A 16,288-nucleotide genomic window follows, 5' to 3' on the forward strand; every position below is an offset into this window, starting at 1 on the left:
GAGAAATCAAAGGGGAAATTTGCAATCTTTTGAAAAAACAGTTTTTTTATTTTTATTTACAAAATATGATTTTAAAAAAATTGTTAGGAAAAAAAGATCCAATAAAAGCCTATTACAAATGAAATATTTTTACAGTTTTTAAAGATTTTCATTTTTTTACCAGGTCATTCCACTCGTGAGTTTTTCCTTAGAGTGATTTTTTTGAACACACGAGGGTTTCCCAAATCCAATTTTTGTAACCAATATGAATGTATGAGTCATTTTCCCAAGTGAATAAAGACATTAACCAAGTAATATGATTTAGCTTGCTTGGAAGTGTAGAATGCTTGTGAATGTTAACATTCCTCTAGTTGAGTGTATTGGAGATAGAAAATTCAATATGTGCAAATGGTTAACTGAGGTGTAAATCTCCAATAATAAGCCTCTGTAAATTTGTAGATTGTTGTGCCTTTTTTTTAATATATATATATATTGGTCTCATGGAAATTTTTTATAATACTAACTAAAATTGTTCAATGCTTATACAAATTAGGTGTGTAATAATTTTTGTTTATTTAAAAAATGGGGAACCAGTCTACCATATTATATTAGTTGTTTCAATGGTTTTGTTTGAATGGAAAATAAAGCGGAGAATTTTACAAGTTCTATATCATTGAACTGTCGTTTGGATATTAACTGAAGTGAGTAGTTGTGGGTTTGATCCTCAGGTTTTTTCGTCAATTTCTTATATTCTTTTCTCTGAGTCAAATGTCAACTGCTTTGGTCCGTGCAACTGCTGGAGTTTTACGAAGCCAAAATGTTGCCAGCACTGGAGGTTCTGTGGTAACATTGATTGCTCTGGTATTCGGTGGATTTCTCATCCCACGATGTAAGTCCATTCCCTTCTTAATACATTTAATGGGGTTGAAAAATTCACTGCTCTCTCGGACTGAATTGTGCCATTCCACAAGGTTATCATGGTCAGCAACTTTGTTTTATTGAAAAAGGAATTAGATGTCAAGGTGACATTTTGACTTACAGCTTCAATTCCAAAATGGTTGCGATGGGGATGTTGGATATCACCTGTGTATTATGGCGAGACTGCAATTACAGTCAATGAATTCCTTGCTCCACGCTGGAGAAAGGTAGTGCATAAAAGCATCTGTAATGTTATTTTATTCGTGTTTCCATTAGCTTTCATTAACGGGACTAGACTAATGCTAATATCAAATTGCGAGAGGATTGTTACAAATCTGTATTATTGGTACTTAATGCCATTGTATATTAGAAGTGAGATGGATTATACAGAGCTTAGTGTCTTGTTTTAATCGAATCGTGATTTTTTGCCAAATATGTCAATCCTTTCTCCCTAATTAATGCACCAGTGTGATTTTGACATCTGCATGAAAGTCATTGACTTCCTAAGACATACTCTCTATTGAGGCATGTTTATCTATTTCTCTAGATTTAATTTGTAACTTTAACACAAATGTTTGCAGTCCATACAATGGCCTTCCTTAGTTGTCACAAAATGATCCTGCTAATAATCAGTTTTCTTCTGTGATGGCAGTTGACTTTTCAAAACACCAGCCTTGGTATACAGGTGTTAGAGAGTCGTGAGCTTCTCCATGAAGACTACTTTTACTGGATAGGTCTTGGAGGTTTGATTGGATTTACAGTGTTATTCAACCTTGGATACATTCTTGCTTTAACATATTTGAACCGTATGTATCATTCTAACAAATATGATAGATTATGCATTTCGAGATTCTATTTTTACGAAGAGAGAAATAGTTATGGATTTTGACAAAAGTGATGGTGATGTACTTTATCTACTAACTATTTGTTGAAATATTTGTGATATAAACAGCAATTAGCCAACCTCAAGCTGTAAGTTCTCGAGAAAAGCTAGCTAAAATGCATGATAATCAAGAAGATACTATTTTTGATGTGCATGCTGAATCAAACAAAATATCATCTCTCAATCGTCCGGTATCTAGCACAGAAGGCAACAATGCAGGTGAGGATTTATTGTTTCTTCTTGACTTGTACTTATTACTAATTAGATGGGTCGGAGGCACAGAACATTCTTCATGATTTGGCCAATCAACATTATTGTTAAAAACATTACCAGGTAGGTTTCAATCTATCCTTCAGAACTTAGGATTATTACTAACAGGGTATATTATATAAAGAAAGTAATTGAATGAATGCAGTCAATTAAGTGGATATTTTATGTTAAGTTCAATGGCATGACCTTATTATCCAATGTAATATTCCTCATGGAAATATTCAGTGTATAACAGAAGCATGCACTAGACAATAACAGTGAAAATATGGACAACACAGAAATACAACACACCACATAGATTTAGAACAACTGCTGAGCCATTTTATTAAATTAAGAACTGTAAGGAGTACATACTACATATAGCAAGGAACAAGTGCACCTGGTCTTGCATTAGCAAGTTGGAGCAAACCCAGGTGGAGGACGTGTCCCCAAGGGCTAGAAAACTTTGGCCCAATATCCCTCTGCACAGACCTAGAAAATCGCAACTGCTGTTGCACTGGAAAGGCTGAGAATGACCCTTTGAAGTGCCCGGAATCGCCTAAAAATGCAGTTGTAGCTTCTCTCAAAAATACTACACCAAATCCAGAAAAGGATTTGCGCAACTCGCAGCCTCCAACAGACCCACAAAATAGTGCAAATTTCCCAGTGAGACAGGCAGTGCACACTCCTAGAATTTAGTTGTAAATCCCCTCCAAATGTCACCAAGAAATCTTCCCAACACCTGGGAAATTCTTCTCCAAATTGTCCTTCTCAACTCCTACCCCTTCCCATAGCGAAATCTCCTTACTCCAAGCCCCTGTGAATTTGGCCAGTTTGATGCATGCACAAGACCTAGGAACCCAAAATTCTCTCTCCAATACTTCCCCACTCTCTAGGCTGCAAACCACCACAAATCTTCAGCAATCTGCCTTCTAGACCGGCCACAAATTTCCTCCAGATGGCTCCACCAAGAGATGCGAATTATCCTTTGCATCCTGGAACTCGCAGAACTAGGCACAAACCACTAATCCCTGCTCCCAAAAACTCACTGAGGTGCTAGGAAACTCCCCTACGGGGGCAATCTAGGTCCACAGATAAAAGACCTGAGATTTCCACCCAGAAATCTCTTTGTGCTAACTAGCACTGTGTTGGCAAGGCTGAAAAACTCAAGCAAACAACTTGGTTCAGAAATGAAATTCTCAAAAGGCCCCAAATGATGCACCCCATCTCCTATTTATAATTGTTGCCTCCCTTTTTCCTTGTGGGCCCTTCATCCCACTAATTCGACCTCCCTCCTTTGTTCCCTCTCCACAAATTCGACTTTTCCTCCAAGGGGTGCATATTTCCTTGAGGGGTGGTCCCCACAACCCACCAAACTCTAATTTTTACCCATCTCTCCTAAGTTTGGCACCAAAATTGCATTAATCCCAAAATTGCAAAATTGTGAAACTTTATTAGCAGATTTTATTGAGAAGGGACATTATAGTCATCCCCTCCCAAATGTTGCTTGTCCTCAAGCAACTGTAACACAGGGTGTTGTAAGATTTTCTCACCCTCTCAAGTGATGTCCTCAATTAGCAAATCTTTCCATCTGACCAAGTATTCTTTGATGACCCTGCTTCTCAACTTCCTTTTCCTTGTCTCCAAAATAACCTCCGGTGTCAGTGTCAAGTGCCCCTCATCATCCAAAGGAGGCAACTCAGTGGCTGCAGTAACCTGTTGCCCCAAAGCCTTTTTTAGGCAAGAGACATGGAATACATTGTGGACCTTGATTCCTGGGGGAAGCTCCAGCTCATATGCTACCTCCCCAACTCTCCTGGTTACCCTATAAGGACCATAAAGTCATGGCTTGAGTTTTTTTGCGCCTTTTTGCTTGAGGGTGGGTTGCCTGTATGGTTGGAGTCTCAAGAAGACTAGATCCCCAAGCTCAAAATGCCTCTTGACTTTTCCCCTATCTACATAGAGCTTCTGTTGGTTTTGTGTCATCTACAGGTTATCCTTGAGGGCTCTAAGGATATCCTGACTCTCCTATATCCGATCCTTGGCCCCTGGGGCCCTATTGTCTCCAAAAGCCACATAAACAAATGTCAGTGCATCATAACCAGTGTTGCATGAACTGTCCCCCCCCCAAAGATTCGGAGGTAGATCCGCGTCCCATACGGATCTGCCACCGATCCTTGCAGAATTGTGGATCAGAAAATTGGATCCGCAGTTCTGCCTTTTTTTGGCGATTCCTGGAAAATTGGATCAGTGGAGGCCCGATCCGCGGTTCCTACTACTCGACCCGCGGATTTGAAAAGGATCGTGTGCGGATCTGTGGAGGTTCGAGAGTGTATTCACCGCGGATCACGAGCAGATCTGAGAGAAGGTCGATGGTTCACACGGTTTCACGGGGCTTTTTTTGTTTTTTGTTTTTGAAATTTTGAACTATTATGTGAGGAACTACACTTTCCGAATACTCCCAAGGTGCCCCTTGATTCTCCTTAAACGCTTCCTAGATGCTCCCTAATGGTAATGTTAAATTCTTAAAGTAAAAGTGACATTTTCCTCTATCTTTCATTTCCATTTAAAGCGCTTGATTAAATTTTTAACATTACCATGAAATGACTCAGGATGTTTGAGAGTGGTTCCAACCTCATCAAACTTCATATGGAGAAAATAGAATTTCATATCCCATTCAAAATTCAGCAGACTTCGCAGTTTTCAGGATCAAAGGGATTGTGGCGTTTCATTGGATTACATCATGTATGAGGGCATGTGATTGGCATTTAATCAAGAGCACCAAGCCCTATATGTACCCCAGTGTTGGTGTTATTGATAGTTGAACTCCTTTGTCACGGCCTTAGAAATTATGTACCCTTCACTCAAATCAAAATCATTGATTAGGCATGTTAAGCTTTCTCTACCATATTATAAGGCTTGGATTCAGCTGTTTGATCAAAATTAGGCAATGTTGACTAAAATCCCTATAGAATTGAAGTAGAGGCAAAGGCTAGACAAGAGAAGAGGAATCTAGATTGTAGATGGTTGATGTTGGAATAATTAATCATTGATGTACAGTGGATGTCATATCTATCTTGATTTATGTAAAAATATGCATGTTTTCATGTCCTCTACAACAAATTTGGTATTTTGGATGTTTTTTTAATATAAATGCAAATATATATATATCTATATATATATATATATATATATATATATATATATATATATATATATATATATATATATAATAGACGGTTCCTAGACACTTCGCTACATAGATTTTTGGGAAATGACGCTTTCGCATCTCTGCTTCCAAAATTCGTGCAACGTTGATCATAACCATACATAGCATGGAAAGGGGACATGCCTATAGACATATAATGGATGGTGTTGTAGTAGTACTCGCCAGGATGTATCCATTTCACCCACGTCTTCTACTGCCCAGTCACATAATTACACAGGTAGCCCTCCAGCCACCTGTTTACTATCTTTGTCTGATTGCCCGTCTGTGGGTGATAACTAAATCTAGGAGTGAGCTTTGTCCCCACAAGCCTAAACAACTCCTGCTAGAAACCCCCCATAAACCTGTTGTTTCGATCACTCACAATGGTCTTGGGGAGACCATGGAGTCTAAACACCTCCCTGAAAAACAACTCAGGTACCTATGAGGTTGAATACCGAGTTGGGATAGCGAAGAAATGAGCATACTTGATTAACCAGTCTACCACCACATAGATACAGTCTTGTCCCTGGACCGCTGGCAACCCCATGATAAATTCCATCGAGATGCTCTCCCATTTCTTCTCAAGAATAAGGAGAGGTTGCAATAGTTCCGCTGGGTGCATCTGCTCCACCTTTTTCCTCTGACAGGTATAACACTCCTAGACATGCCTCAACACATCCTCCTTGAGGCCCTTCCATGTGAAGCACTCTCTAATGTCCCTATACATCTTGAGGAACCCCTGATGACTTGACAAGGGTGAGTTGTGACCTGCCTGCAAAATATTTTCCTATAGTTGGGAGCTAGACACCAAATAAATTAATCCTTGTAGTAAATCACCTCATGCATCACCCTGTACTGATCATCATCTGCCACACCGTCAAGGATCTCGCATGCACGCTTATCCTTGGAATACTCGACTAGTAGTTGTGCTCTCCAATCAGGGGCGATGCTGATGAGTGAGAGGGTCCTAGCCCTCTAGACAATGCATTTGTTACCACGTTCTGCCGACCCTTGACATACTCGATGTAAAATTCATATGCCTGGATCTTGCTGACCCATTTCTGCAGCCTCTCCTCCAATTGTTTCTGCTCTAGGAAGAATCGAAGACTATTGTGGTCAGCCTTCACCTTAAACATGTTACCCACCAAATACTGTCTAAACTTGGCCAAGGCATGCATTATGAAATTTCTGAATCTACACATCAGAAATCCTACTGCAATCACTGGTTTATCATCTCCTACTTGTTTTTACATTCAACAAGTTATTTAATTATTTAAATAGCGATGAAAACACTATTGCAGACTACACATACATACAGATCATGAACTGAAAATAGAATGAGACAAATACACAAGGGACACTGTTATTTTTGGACAAACTTCCCCAAAAAAACCCAATGCGGGAAAATCGGTGCAACAACTCTGAGGGTTTTCTATTATTAAGCAGTAGTTTTCAATACAACTCTGGATGCCCTCTCAGCTATCTAGTTACATAGATAAAAATATACTGGTAGAAACCTAAGTGAAATTACCTCACTTCACCCGGCAAAATTCCTCCGATTCGACAACTGGATTGACTATCCCCGGCTACACCTTCGCAGTAGCTGTGTGGGCCTACGTGGAGCACTCTGAGATACTGTGTCAGCTCTACGCTACCTCCTCTGCCTCTTGGAGCTCTAACGTCAGCCTTCTCGGCTGATCCTGCTGCTCCCCGGCCAAATACAAACTTTTGTAGGAGGGCATCTCTTCCCCTGCGTCAAGCAATGCATGGGCCCTCTTAGCCCAGCGTCAGCCTCCTTGGTCTACGCTACCTCCTATGGCTTCTGCTGTGTATTCGGGGTCCCGAAGAAGATCCTCCAACCCCAACTATCCCTGCCCCTCTGTTGGAACTCTGATCACCTCTTCGACTTTCTCAGCAAACCTCGCCCCAAAAAAATTGAACAGAGTGATCAATTGGTGTATCTCCAACTAACCCTCAAGCCTCCTCTTATACTTTTCATGTTGATGAATCAACGACTGAGATTAAGTCCCTAATCAAAGGCTAAGATAAAAGCAGACTTGATCCTCATCTCTTAGAAGCGTCTCACCCATATTTTTACTAATACCCATCAATATTTTTATTTTCCTAAGTTCAAACTTAAGAACCCCATTAAAAATATTAATTATCTTAATAACTCACAATCCGAGTGGAATTTCTCCAAACGATTTTTGGGTCTTGGATATCTTATGTATTCTAGCCCCTCCACAAAATTTCGGAGCTAGATCATATCCGATGCTACTCAAATCAACACTCCCTCTTCGTGAGGAATGTGCTCTAGCAATACTCCCCAATAGAAACATCACACTGATCCACGGCATCGGTCCTCTATGCTATTGATGCTTGGCCTGCTGCCCTTCATCCATTGCACTGTTGCATCCTGTACTGCTGCCCATGACATTTCCACTATCACTGCTACATCTATATTGCATCTCCCTCTCAAAATGTTGCATCATGTTGCCCATAACATTGCCACTGCTAACTGCTACATTGCAACTTAGTCGCTGAGAAGTAAGCAACTGAAAATCCACCCAAAAGCTGACATGCTAGTTAGTCTGGATGCCTCGTGATACTGAATCTCCCTCTGCTGCTAATCTATGTTGACCCTCTGTTGCTACTGTGCTGCTACAATCTGCTCTCTGCCTCCTGCACTGTTGCAACCTCCACTGTGTAGCGTCAGATTCTAGCACTCTAGTTCTGCCATTTTTGCTCCATCATCCCTCGCACCAACTGACTCCCCTCAATTTGCTACTGTCATTAAGGGCTCCCGTAGCCGTATGTGATCCAGGAGTTTGGGCACATCAAGGATCCTGCCCCTCATGTAGTCATCTCAACTATGACTCCATGTTGCCCCACCTCTTCTCCAGAGGCGCATGAGCACTCATGGCACAATCATCATCCTCGCCTTCCCTGTCAGCTTTCACTGGAGCAGACTTCGACTCAGAAGCCTCCTCCTTGCCCTTCTTCCGGGGACACTAAGTGGCGAAATGTCCAAATTTCCCACTCTTGAAGCATGTGACCTTGGATATATCCTTCTTCTTTCTCTTTTTCTACCCTTGTTGTCCAGATGATGCGAGAGTTGCATCCTCCTCCTCCTCCTTCTTGACCTGGGCTCCTTTGCTTCTACTCCCTGCCTTGGTTAACCTCCTGATCTCTTCTTGTCGAAGAGCTGCCCACATCTGCTCCCAACTGGGCAGAGTCGCTCTGTCCAAGATACTTTGGACAAATGTCTCCCAGTCCTTGGTGACTACATTCAGGCCAGTGCTGACCATGAACTTAGGATCTGGTGTAGACCCCATGGAAGTCAATTGGTCGTGAATCCCTTGCAACCTGAGGAGGAAGAGGTCAATCTCTTCTCCCTTCTACATCTGTTATTGTCTTAGCTGATTTTCTAATAGCATCTTCCATTAGACGGAAGTGCCCTGGTACAAGGTGGTCAGCGTCTCCCACATCTCCCTTGTTGTTTCCTTCTCATCAAGTGTTACTACATGATCTTTGACCCCATCTAGGATCATGCACTTGGCCGTTGCCTGGGCTTCCTCGTACTTCTTTATCGGATCAACTTCAACTGGAACAACAACTACTTTCAAGGCATAGTCCTTGATGCGTGTTTGTCTAGGATTGCCAGGATCCTGGCCTTCCAAATGACAAAATTGGATTCTCCATCCAATCTGTCCTAATCCCTTAGTCCATTGACCGCCATCTCTGCTAAAAAAATAGGATTGGTTCTCTTCTCCCTCTCCTACTGCTAATCCAACAAGACTTGGATCTGTATTTCTTTGGTGCAAGAAACCCTCTAAGTCCCTTTGAGTCTTGATTTCCTTCACGGAAATCCTCTCATTGAATGTCAAATCACTCCTCTGCAATCCTTCTTTGCTGCTGCAACCTGGATCTAGATTTATTTGGCTAGAAATATGCCAAGGCAATGACTCCCTCTACCTCAGCTTTGTCTCCCTAGACACTGTTCTGCACCAATAGCATAAACATCCCACAAGCTCCTTAGATCGAATCTTCTCTACTCCTCCAACCTCGGCAACTGATTGATTCGAGCCTCTTAGGCTCTGCGCTGGCCCAGAGAGTCGACGCAATCATTGTGTGAGCTCCTCTTGGGTTTGGAAATTTGTGATTCGGATCATCCACAGTATTATGTGCATCTTGTCACCATCTGCATGTTCGAAATGCTAACACAGGCACTGTGTGAGCCTCTGCATCACTTTTCTGGCTTTGTGTCACTCCTTTAGTTGCTCCTCTGCCTCTCAAACGATGTTGTCACTCTGGACAGCTGCTTCTCTACAACAAATTCTTTGGATCTCCTGACTGGTGTTTTCAGTCTCCTATGATCTGCAATCCTCTAATACCATGTGAAAATTTCAGAATCTACACATCAAAAATTCTACTGCAATCACTGGTTTATCATCTCCTACTTGTTTTTACATTCAACAAGTTATTTAATTATTTAAACAACAATGAAAACACTATTGTGGACTACACATACATATAGATCATGAACTGAAAATAGGACAAGACAAATACACAAGGGACATCGTTATTTTTGGACAAACCTCCCCGAAAAAATCCAAAGCAAGATAATCAATGCAACAACTCTAAGGATTTTCTATTATTAAGCAGTAGTTTTGAATACAACTCTGGATGCCCTCTCGGCTATCCATTTACTGAGATAAAAATATACTGGCAGAAACTTAAGTGAGATTACCTCACTTCACCCGACCCAACGTCAAGCAATGCATGGGCTCTCCTGGCCCAGCGTCAGCCTCCTTGGTTTGCACTACCTCCTATGGCTTATCTCTGCTTCTCTCTGCTATGTATTCGGGGTCTCGGAGAAGATCCTCCAACCCCAACTATCCCTGCCCCTTTGTTGGAACTCTAATCACCTGTTCAACTTTCTCAACCAACCTCGCCCCAGAAAAATCAAACTGAGTGATCAATTGGTGTATCTCCAACTGACCCTCAAGCCTGCTCTTATACTTTTCCTGTTGATGAATCAACAACTGAGATTAAGTCCCTAATCAAAGGCTAATATTAAAATAGACTTGAACCTCGTCTCCTATAAGCGTCTCACCCGTATTTTTATTAATACCCATTAATATTTTTATTTTCCTAAGTTTAGACTTAGGAACCCCATTAAAAATATTAATTATTTTAATAACTCACAATCCAGGTGGATTTTCTCCAAACGATTTTTGGGTCTTGGATATCTTATGTATTCTATCCCCTCCACAAAATTTCAAAGCTAGAGAACATCCGATGCTACCCAAAATCAACATGCATAATGGCTAGCATTTCCTTATTATATATGAAGTATAATCTCTCATGTGGCTGTAGCTTCTGGCTCTCAAAAGCAATAGGATGGATGCATTGTCTCAACACCACTCCAATTCCCTCCCTTGACGCATCACACTCTAACACGAAGGGCTGTGAGAAGTTCGGTAATGCCAAAACTAGGCAAGAGGTCATGACCACCTTGAGGTGCTCAAAGGCCTTCTGTGTAGTGTCTGACCAACTGAAAGCCCCCTTTTTTGTGAGGTCCATAAGGGGTGCGGCCAACTGTGAGAATCCATTGAAAAAATGCCTATAGTATGTGCGTATGCCCAGGAACCCCCTCAACTCTGTAATGTTCCTTGGTGTGGGCCAATCAATGATGACGCGATCTTATCCTGGTGGAATTTGACTCCGTCCTATCCTATCACATGCCCCAAGTATAGCATCACAGTGAACCCAAAATCACACTTTTACATCTTGGCATAGAACTGTTGCTCCTCCAAGATGCTCAAGACCTGCTCCAAGTGTCGTAGGTGTTCCTCCCAAGTCCTGTTGTAAATGAGTATATCATCGAAGAACATTAGGACAAATTTGTGCAGGTGCTTGTGGAACACGTGGTTCATGCAAGACTAGAATGTGGTGAGGGTGTTGGTGAGTCTGAAAGGCATCAACAGGAACTCGAAATGCCCATAATGGCATCTGAACGCTGTCTTGGGAATATCCTTCTCTTGCACCCAAATCTAATGGTACCTCGAGCGCAAATCTATCTTAGAGAAGTACTTGGCTCCTCTAAGCTCGTCCATCAACTCATCTATAGGGGGATGGGGTGCTAGTTCTTCAAGGTATTCTTGTTTAGGGCCTGGTAGTCGATGCACATTCGAAGGATCCCATCCTTCTTCTTCACCTTTACTATTGACGAGGTAAAAGGGCTAGTGCTTTGCCTGATATGCCCCAATGCCAATAACTCTTGGATATCCCTCTCAATCTTGTCCCTGTAGGCCTTGGGATGCCTATATGGGGTGGTGATGACTGCATGAACCCTCTCCTCCATCTCAATGGTATGCTCAAACCCAGGGTTTGGTGGTCTCCTAGGAGGAATCTCACCAAAAACTGCTTGATGCCTCTCTAGCAGCACCAGGATGTCTGGATGTACCAGTCGCTTCTGTGTCCCTATTTCTGAAATCCTGAGCTCCACTGCCCACTCTCTGTCTCCACGCCACAAGTTAGCCTCCATCCCGTGAGCAGATGTTGTTTGGGTTGGGTAGGAGTGCATACCCCTCAACACTACCAACCTCCCATTTGGGCCCATGAACTCCATCTCCAACTTCTGCCAGTCGCTAGTGACCCGTCCCAATGAATACAACCAGTGGACCCCCATCAGTATGTTGGTGTTCGGAACATCAACAACAAAGAAATGTTCAGTGACGGAATAGTTCCCCATCGTTAGAGTTAAGCAGGGGATGTATCTCATGCACTGCCTAGTCCGATCTGCAGGTACCAGCATCAAGAAACCCTCAAATGTCTTTGTGTGTATGTCCCTCCGCTCCACCATCTGGGCATCGATAAAATTGTGGGTAGCCCCACTGTCCACAAGTACTGACACACATTGCCCCTGCACTGTGCCCTTGACCCAAAGTGTTAAGTACTTCGGAACTCCTTGAAGTGAAGCTAGAACGCCCCTAGAAGGGACGAATTGGCCTCCTCCCTAAGTTGGTGGTGGTGTTTGCCTCGCAAGCTGAGGCCCACCATCTCCATGATCTGTCTCCTGCCCAGCCTCGTCCTCTGGCTCGCAATCAGAGTACACCTCAATGTAATGGGCCTTGCCCTTGGTGCACTTGTGCCCCGGTGCCCAAGGCTCTTGGCACGTGAAGCACAACTTCCTCCTCTGGAGGTCCCTCCTAGTCTCATCATCCAACTGGCCATGTCCAATCTCCCTCTGAGGTAGACGGATGTCCCGAATCCCTTGTGGCATAACTTCAATCATGTCTTGGGCCCTATAAATAGTGTCCATCAAGGTAGTTGGCTTGTAATCCCTCACCCACCCGCACAAGGGTTCAACTAACCCCTCTACAAATAGCATAATCAACTGAGCCTCTAAAATATTTGACACCATCACAGCCAACACTTGGAACTTTGAGTTGTAGACCTCTATGTTACATGTCTGCTTCAAATGGGCAAACTCCTTCAAATGTAGCTCAGGGTCCTTCTTGTCAAATCTCTCAATCAGCTGCCCGGTGAACTTGGTGTAGGAAGTAATATGGATGTGCCCTAGTGCGGTCAAGTCGTGGTACCACCACTCCTGAGCATCCCCCTCCAAATGTAGAGTAGCAAACTCTATAGCATTTGCCTCTCATATGGGGTTCAAGGGAAAGTAAATATCTAACTTCTGAACCCATGCTCTGGCTTAATTTTTAGTTGACCTGTAATAATTGGGTAATGTGACTTTCCCCGCTATCTTTTACACCTCTTAGATAGACTTCCCTCCTCTGTAATGAGTCCCAGCTCTAGTGGCACACCTCTCCGTGAGTTGGATGTATTCCCCAAAGGACATCGCTCTCCTGATCCTTGGGTCTAGCCCCTCATACTCATCAATACCTGAGGCAACTGAATTCACTAGGTTTGTAATCGGGTCAAGCTCTCTCTCCTGCTCTGGCTCATCCATGAAATGGGCATTGTAGGACAGCTTGTTTGGCCATGCAGAGGGGTATGAGGTGGTTGATATGTATGACTTCCTCCCCCTAATCTAGAACACTCATCGCCTTGGGGTTTTTCCTCTGGCCTACTATTTACTTGTAAGCCCATCACCTACTGCATCATATTCATCATAAGTTGGCCTTGCCTCAACGTCTGTTGGTTTGTCCTCAGTAAATCCTCTAGAATCTATTCTTGTCCCCCCTGTGTAGGCTGCTTAGAACCCTCTTGGTTCTCCATGTGCCCTCTTAAGTTTTCCAACTTTGTATCTGAAAATGGAATTTGTTCTCCTCTCTACCTCGTCCTCTACCCCGACCTCTCTGGAAAGTGACTCCTTGGTACCTGGGTGGCATCACCTCCTCTTATCTCCCCACATTGGTCAAGAACATGCTTTGATATGACTGTAATATTCCTAATGGTAATATTCAGCGTATAACAGAAGCATGCACTAGACAAAAGCAATGAAAATATGGACAACACACCATACAAATTTAGAACAATTGTTGAGCCATTTTATTAAATTATGATCTGTAAGGAGTACATATAGCAAGGAACAAGTGCACCTAGGTTTGCGTAATCAAATTGGAGCCATTAGGGGAATTTTGAGGTCTAAAATGGGCCTCCTAAGGAAATTATAAAATAATAGTAGAAATAATAAAATAAGATTAGAGTACATCATCAAATTTTAGAGGGAAAAAATAAAATACTATTTTTTCAACTCGTATTTTCAACTTATCTCCCTATGGGTTTACTCAAATTTCGAGCGAAAACACTCGTTGGATGCAGAATTTGATTCCTCATCCAAGGAGTACCCATGTTTCATACTTTCTATCGACCTTACTATACGAAAAATGAGAAATACATGAAAAATGCTATTACAATCACGTTTTTTCATGTATTTTTCATTTTTCATGTAGTAGGGTCCATCAAAAGTATGCAACATGGGTACTCCTTGGATGTGGAATTAAATTTTGCATCCAACGAGTATCCCTGCTCAAAATATGAGTAAAATGTTAGAGAGATAAGTTGAAAATACGAGTTGAAAAAGTTGTTATATTATTTTATTATGTTTTAATCTCTTTATTTTTTTACTCCAAAAATGGTGAATCATCCCCCATGGTTGACATCATCATCTTGAATCCTATTGGTCCTTATAAAGTTTATTTTGGTTGTACATTTTTCTTAGGAGACCCATTTTAGACTTTAAAATTCCCCTAATAAAACCCAAGTGGATGAGGTGTCCCCAAGAGCTAGAAGACTTTGGCCTAATATCTCTCTACAAAGACCCAAAAAATGGCAAATACTCCACTGGAAATGCCGAAAAGGACCCTCTCAAGTGTCTGGAATCACCTAAAAATGTTGTTGTAGCTTCTCCCAAAAATACTCCACCAAACCTAGAAAGGGATTTGCCCAACTTGTAGCCACCAACAGACCAACAAAATAGTGCGAATTGCCCATTAAGATAGTCAGTACGCACTCCTAGAATTTAACTGTAAATCCCCTCCAAATTCCACCAAGAAATCTTCCCAACTCCCGTGGAATTCTTCTCCAAATTTTCCTTCTCAACTCTTGCCCCTTCTCACAACAAAATCTCATTACTCCAAGCCTCTAAAAATTTTCCTAGTTTGATGCCTATGTAGGCCCTTGGAACCCAAAATTCTCCCTCTAATACTTACCCACTCTCCAGGCTGCAAACCACCACAAAGCTTCAGCAATTTGCCCTCTAGACCAGCCACAAATTTCCCGGAATTTATCTCCCCCTCCAAATGGCTCCATCAAGAAGTGCAAATTATCCTCCTTCTCTTGGAACTCGCAGAATTGGGCGCAGACCATTGATCCCTGCTCCCAAAAATTCACTGAGGTGTTAGGAAACGTCCCTAGGGTGGCACTTTAGGTCCATCGGAGCAAGAGATGAGATATCCACCCAGAAATCTCTTTGTGCTAAGAAGCACTGTGTTGGCAAGGTTGAACAGCTCAAGCAAACAACTTGGTTCAGAAATGAAATTGTCAAAACACCCCAAATGATGCACCCCATCTCCTATTAGGGGACTTTTGAGGTTTAAATTGGGCTTCCTAAGGAAATTATAAAATAATAGTGGAAATTATAAAATAAGATTTCATTACATCATCAAATTTCAGAGGGGAAAAAGAAAAAACTATTTTTTCAACTTATCTCCCTATTGGTTTACTCAAATTCAAGTGAACACACTCGTTGGATGCATAAATTGATTCCTCATCCAAGGAGTACCCATGTTGCATACTTTTGATGGACCCTGCTACACGAAAAATAAGAAATACATGAAAAAACATGATTGAATCATGTTTTTTCATGTATTTCTCATTTTTCGTGTAGCAGGGTCCATCAAAAGTATGCAACATGGGTACTCCTTGGATGAGGAATTAAATTTTGCATCCAATGAGTACTCCCACTCGAAATTTGAGTAAAACCTTAGGGAGATAACTTTAAAATACGAGTTGAAAAAGTAGTTTTATTATTTTATTATTTTTTAATATTTTTACCTTTTTACTCCAAAAATGGTGAATCATCCCCCATGGTTGACATCATCATCTTGAATCCTATTGGTTCTTATAAAGTTTATTTTGGTTGTACATTTTTCTTAGGAGGCCCATTTTAGACCTCAAAAATCCCTTAATGTATATATAATTGTTGCCTCACGTTTTCCTTGTGGGACCCTTATTCCACTAATTAGACCTCCCTCGTTTGTTCCCTCTCTACAAATTCAAATTTTCCTCCAAGGGGTACATACTTCCTTGAGGGGTGGTCCCCACAACCCACCAAACTCTAACTTTTACCCATCTCTCCTACATTTGGCATCAAAATTGCATTAATCCCAAAATTGCAAAATTGTGAAATTTCATTAGCTAATTTTATTGAGAAGGGACATTACATCCAAAGATCCCTTATTAAACTAAAACTTAGTATAATCTAGTCCTCATGTTGGGAGCACTAGAATATAAGATGGCATATTTTTTGAATTTTATAGTATGAAAATGTTTTGCCTATTATATATGTGTCTTTCATT

At 41.7% G+C, this 16,288-nt stretch overlaps 1 pseudogene across 1 annotated transcript in view; it reads left to right on the forward strand.

Moving 5' to 3' along the window:
* LOC149231509 (ABC transporter G family member 42-like) overlaps window positions 1–16,288 on the forward strand; it is a 273,301-nt pseudogene that overhangs the window by 188,613 nt on the left and 68,400 nt on the right. The window contains exons 8-11 of the transcript XR_016248073.1: window positions 708–868; window positions 1,021–1,124; window positions 1,550–1,703; window positions 1,850–1,999. The product of XR_016248073.1 is annotated as an ABC transporter G family member 42-like (transcript). The remainder of the gene's footprint in view (window positions 1–707; window positions 869–1,020; window positions 1,125–1,549; window positions 1,704–1,849; window positions 2,000–16,288) is intronic.

Source organism: Pinus tabuliformis, chromosome J, assembly GCF_031772625.1.
Source record: "Pinus tabuliformis cultivar Carrire ecotype Pingquan chromosome J, CPIR1, whole genome shotgun sequence".
NCBI lineage: Eukaryota > Viridiplantae > Streptophyta > Pinopsida > Pinales > Pinaceae > Pinus > Pinus tabuliformis.